Below are 6,484 nucleotides of genomic sequence, written 5' to 3' on the forward strand. Positions count from 1 at the left end.
ATATATAATTATATATTATAATTATGGAAGCCAGGAAGTTCCATGATTTGCCACCTGCAAGGTGGGGAACCAGTAGGTGGTGGTATAATTCAGTTCAAGTCTGAAGGCCCGAGAACTAGCAGCTTTGACATCCAAGGATAGAAGAATATAGATGTCCTGGCTGAAGAAGAGAGAGTGAATTTGTCCTTCCTCCACATTGTTCTATCCAGGTCCTAACAGGCTGGATGTTACACTCCCACATTGGTGAGAGATCTTTACTCAGGGATCTTTACTCAGTTCCCTGATTTAAATGCTAATCTATTCCAGAAATATCCTCACAGACACACCCGGTAAATGCTTTACCGGCTATCTGGGCATCCGTTAGCCCAGTTGAGTTGACACATGATACTAACCATGACAAGGCTCTTACCAGTTTCTTAAACGGCTGTAATAATCAAAGTTCAGTGCAGGAAATAGAAATCTTATAGGAAGCTAAAGGAGACAGGACTTAATACAGGGAAGTAGGTTCTTATGAAATCATTGGAAGGGCTAGAAGAATAGGGATAGGAGGGAGGGAGTGCTCCAGATGGAGCCACTGTTCAAGAGCGTGGCTCCAGAGAGCAAAAAGCTACTGCTCCTGCCACCATGAAGCCAGAGGATAGACCCCGGCAAGCTGGGTCACTTCATCACAATTGCATCTCATTCCCCATCTCCTCGCCTTGCTTGCTGACAGTAACAAGCAGGAAGCTGGCCTTCCGCTCATTCCTGACTTTCATATCGTGTTAGTATATCTAATTGGAGGAGTCCAATTTTGCATCCAGAGCATTATCTGGAAAGGAATGTGGGAACTATGGCTTTTAGCTTTCCAGCTCTACGGTTTTGAAGACATCCTAGAAGGATAGAGCAGAGGAGGATGGAGCAGAAGGTAAGAGAGCCAATCCACACAATATTCTCCCCCAAATATTCTACACATCTTTAACCATGTGAATGCACAACGTCACTTCTAAACAAATGAGACCACACTATGCCTCTGTTCTGCATTTCAGGTTTTCCGCGTATTGTGTGTTAGTGGTTGATCCATCTCAGTACAGATAGCTCTACTTCATTCTTTTTTATGCTGGCCTTCTATATTACTATACAGCTGTGCCATAATCAGTTTAACCAGTCCCCTATTCATGGGCATTTAGGTAGTTTTCAGTCTTTTGCAGTCACAAGCAATTCTGCACTGAACAAGCTTTTGCCTAAGTTTGTGTGTATTTTGAGGAGTATGCTAGAATAAATCAACATGGATTATTCTGATCCCAGAGAACAAGACTTCGTTTTCCCACCCCAAAGTCTTTGTGTGGTAATGCCTCATCCCTGCTGCTCATCTTCATCTACGGGGATGCTGTAGGATGCTCAGGAGGTCTCCCACCCTGGAGACCTCCTTCTCATGCATACACGGTACTTAACACTCCACAGAGTACCTGATAACTGCACGAGAAGCTGTGATTAGTCCAGTTCTGCACATAATGACACTGAGGTGACATAGAAAGTTTAGGTGACTTGTCCAAAGTCACACGGTTAGTGGCAGATTTGGGATTTGAACTCAGGCCATCTACTTCAAGAGTACATATTCTCAACCACTACAGGAATAACATCTTATTTTCTAGAAACATAGAGCACGTCCTTAGTCACCTTTGTGTCCTTGACTTTATCCACAATAAATAGCTGGTAATAAATATGTGTTGAATGAATGAGTAAATGAATTCTTAAAGGATCTAGTTGGCAATTTATATGAAAACAGCAGTTTGGTTACTATGCACAACATGAAATTATTATAATATCATTTTGCCTGAGACACAACTCAAAGCAAATATGTTTCTGGAAGCGGCCCTTCTTGTCCTTTGAGAATTTTAATCAGGTAAAATTGAAATCGTGCATTGGACAACCTACCTCAGCTCACCATTAGGCCACCAGGTGGCAGTATTATCTTGAAAAACCACAAGAAGCCTGCTTTCTCCCCAGCCCTTTCCCTGAATTGGTGTTTCAGAGTCATCAGAGTTGGCACAGAATAAACCCAAGATATTTGGTTATTACTGTGTTGACAAAGTAGCTTTGAAGGTTCAGCTATAGTTATTAATAGATACTAACCAGAAATGTGGAAATAAAATCTAACCAAGGTTCTATTTCTTTTTTAAATTGGTATATACTCTTTGTACATATTTATGGGTGGCATGTGGTGTTTTGTTGCACCCATAGAATGTTTAATGATCAGGTCAGGGGGTTTTTTTTTTTTTTTTTTTTTTGAGAAAGGGTCCAGGTCCACACTCATCCAGGCTGGGGTGCAGTGGTGTGATCATAGCTCACTGCAGCCCTGAACTCCTGGGCTCAATTGATCCTTCCACCTCAGCCTCCTAAGTAGCTAGGACTACAGGTATGCATCACCATGCCCAGTTAATTATTTATTTATTTTAGAGACCAGGTCTTGCTGCGTTGCCCAGGCTGGTCTTGAAATCCTGGCTGCAAGCCATCCTCCCCAGGAGGCCTTTCAAAGTGCTGGGATTATAGGTATGAATCACTGTGCCCAGCAAGTCAGGGTCTTCTGATATCCATCACCTCAAGGGTTTATCATTCCTATGTGTCAGGAACATTTCAAGTCTTCTCTTCTAGCTGTTTTGAGATATACACTGTTGTTAACTATAGTCACCCCACTCTGCTATTGAGCATTATAACTTATTCCTTCTAATTGTATGTTTTTACCCATTAACCAACCTTTCTTCATTCCCCTACCCTCTCCCCTGACACACCCTTCTCAGCATCTGTTATGTATCATTCTACTCTATCTCATGTGATACTTGTCTTTCTGTGCCTGGCTTATTTCACTTAACATAATGACTTCCAGTTCCGCACATGTTGCTGCAAATGATGAGTTCATTCTTTTTTATGGCCTAATAGTACTCCATTGTGTATATATAGCACATTTTCTCTATCCAGTCATCTGCTGATAATCACTTAGCTTGATTCCATATCTTTGCTATTGTGAATGGTCCTGCAATAAACACAGAGTGCAGGTGCCTGTTTAATATACAAATTCCTCTTCCTTTGGATAAATGCCCAGCAGTGGGATTGCTGGATTGTATGTTCTATTTTTAGTTTCTTGAGACATCTTCATACTGTTTTTCATAGTAGCTGTACTAATTTACATTCCCACAACAGTGTATAAGAGTTATCTTGTCTCCCCTGTTATTTCTTATCTTTTCAGTAATAGCCCATTCTGACTGGTAAAAGATGATATCTCAATATGGTTTTGATTTGCATTTCCCTAATGATTAGTGACGTTGAGCATTTTTTAACATATCTGCCCATTTGTATGTCTTCTGTTTATTCATTTCCTCTGTCCACTTTTTCCTGGGATGATGATGATGATTATTATTATTTTACTGTTGAGTTGTTTGAGTTCCTTGCATATTTTGGATATTAGTCTCTTGTTGGATGAATAGTTTGCAAATATTTTCTCCCATTCAATAGATCGTCTCTTCCCTCTGTTGATTGTTTCCTTTGCTTTTTAGTTTAATATAGTCCCATTTGTCAATTTTTGTTTTTGTTTCCTGTGCTTTTGAGGTCTTAGCCATAAAATCTTTGCCTAGGCCAGTGTCCTGAAATGTTTCCCCTATGTTTTCTAATAGTAGTTTTATAGTGTCAGGTCTTATGTTTAAGTGTTTAATCTATCTTGAGTTGATTTTGTATATCGTGAGAGATAGGGGTTCAGTTTTATTCGTCTGTGTATGGGTATCTAATCTTCCTAGCCCCTCTTATTGAAGAGGGTGTCATTTCCCCCATAAATGCTCTTGGAAACTTTGTTGAAAATCAGTTGGCTGTAAATATGTGGAGTTATTTTCTGGCTTCTGTATTTTGTTCCTTTGGTCTACATGTCTGTTTTTATTCCAATACCATGCTGTTTTGGTTACTATAGCCTTGCGATAAATATGTTTTGAATTCGGGTAGAGTGATGCCTCCAGCTTTGTTCTTTTTGCTCAGGATTGGCTATTAATGATCTTCTTTGGTTCCATACAAATTTTAGGATTGCGTTTTCTTTTTCTGTGAAAAACGACATTGATATTTTGATAGGGATTGCATTGAATCTGTAGATTGCTTGGGGCAGTATGGTCATTGTAACTATATCAATTCTTTCAATCCATGAGCACGGGATGTTTTTCCATTTGTTTGTATCCTCTTCAATTTCTTTCATCTGTGTTTTGTAGTTTTCATGTAGAAATCTTTTATCTCCCAACATTCTATTTCAATTAAACTTTTCAATAATGTAGAATAATGGAAAGGACATGAGCTATAATAATCTTGGGTAAGTCCTAGCTTCCCTGGGCCTCATCTCCAACATCTGTCAAATGGGGCAAATAGTACTTCTCTTGCAGGATTGTTGTGAGAATAAATACAATGATATATGAACTGTGTCCTACCTACTTACTGTGTTTTTCACGTTTGTGATTGTGGAAAGTCTACTTGCCCTGCACCAGTTGGGAGTATTTTCTTAGTTGACCTGATTACTAACATCATTTGGATCACTTGGATAAGGGTTAAGTTAAAGTTTTCTTTTTATGTTATTATAAAGGATGTTTTCTAAATAAATTATTTACATAAAAGAATATAAATGACTTGGGACTGACTGCTTACAAGCATTTTGAAAGTAAACGATATAATTGCAGTACATACAAATAAGATACTGGGCTGGGCACAGTGGCTCATGCCTGTAACCGTAGCACTTTGGGAGGCCAAGGCAGGCAGATCACTTGAGCCCAGGAGTTTGAGACCAGCCTGAACAACATGGCGAAACCCCGTGTCTACAAAAATAAACAAAAAATTAGCTGGGTGTGGTAGTGTGCACCTATAGTCCCCTCTACTCAGGAGGCTGAAGTGGGAGGATCACCTGAAACTGGGGAGGTTAAGTCTGCAGAGAGCTGTGACCCAGCCTGGGTGACAGAGAGCTGTGACCCAGCCTGGGTGACAGAGTGAGACTCAGTCTCAAAAACAAAAACAAAAAAACAAACAAACAAAATATAATAAGATAATAACCACTAACCACTTGTTCATGAAAGTAAGATGCCAGTTCCCACTCCCTCATTAGTCTTATATTAGACATTTTAAATAACATTATGTCTTGAAACAAATTTATTATGGCAGATTTTCCTTTATTCAAATTAACTACTGTGTGAGACTGTAGTTAAATACAGGTGGGAGTATGTGATGACTTAACTGAGCAGAAAGTTAAAAATATAAACTGTGTTAATTTGGTCAGGTGCAGTGGCTCACGCCTATAATCCCAGCACTTTGGGAGGCAAAAGTGGGTGGATCACCTGAGATCAGGAGTTCAAGACCAGCCTGACCAATATGGCAAAACCTCATCTCTACTAAAAATACAAAAATTGGGTGGCAGTGGGTGCCTGTAATGGCAGCTACTCCGGAGGAGAATTGCTTGAAACTGGGAGGCAGAGGTGGCAGTGAGCTGATCTCACGCCACTGCATTCCATATATATATACACACACACATATATATATACACACACACACACACATATATACACACACACATTCCATATATATATACACACACATATACATATATATACACACACACATATATATCTATATACTGTGTTAATTTAATGAGAGTTGGCAATTTTCTACAAGCAGTGTTATGAGGTGTTGGACTCATATAAAAAAATTCATAACAAAGTGGTTCAAAATGTTTAAAAAACATGAGTTAAAAATACATGAGTTAAAAGCTATTTTTTTGTTTGTTCGTTTTTTAGATGGAGTCTTGCTTCTTTGCCCAGGCTGGAGTGCAATGGCATGATCTTGGCTCACTGCAACCTCTGCCTCCCGGGTTCAAGCAATTCTCCTGCCTCAGCCTCCCAAGTAGCTGGGATTACAGGCACGTGCCAGCACGCTCTGCTAATTTTTGTATTTTTTTTTTTTTTTTGGTAGAGATGGGGTTTCACCATGTTGGCCAGACTGATCTCAAACTCCTGACCTCAAGTGATCTGCCTGCCTTGACCTCCTAGAGTGCTGGGATTATAGGCGTGAGCCACTGCACCTGGCCAAAAGCGATTTCTTTATAGGAAAAAAGTTGAAAGCAGTAGCCAGACTTTCTTTTACTGTTACTCATTTAGAGTAAAATATTTTATGTCTCACCTGCCTCACGCATTCTTTTTTTTTTTTTTTTTTTTGAGACAGAGTTTCCCTCTTGTTGCCCAGGCTGGAGTGTGCAATGGCCTGATCTTGGCTCACTGCAACCTCTGCCTCCCAGGTTCAAAAGATTCTCCTGCCTCAGCTTCCCTAGTAGCTGGGATTGCAGATATATAATGCCACCATGCCCAGCTAATTTTCTTGTACATTTAGTAGAGATGGGGTTTCACCATGTTGGCCAGGCTGGTCTCAAACTCCTGACCTCAGGTGATCTGCCCGCCTTGGCCTCCTAAAGGGCTGGGATTACAGCTGTGAGCCACCA

The sequence above is a fragment of the Hylobates moloch genome, unplaced genomic scaffold, assembly GCF_009828535.3.
Source record: "Hylobates moloch isolate HMO894 unplaced genomic scaffold, HMol_V3 SCAFFOLD_23, whole genome shotgun sequence".
Classification (NCBI taxonomy): domain Eukaryota; kingdom Metazoa; phylum Chordata; class Mammalia; order Primates; family Hylobatidae; genus Hylobates; species Hylobates moloch.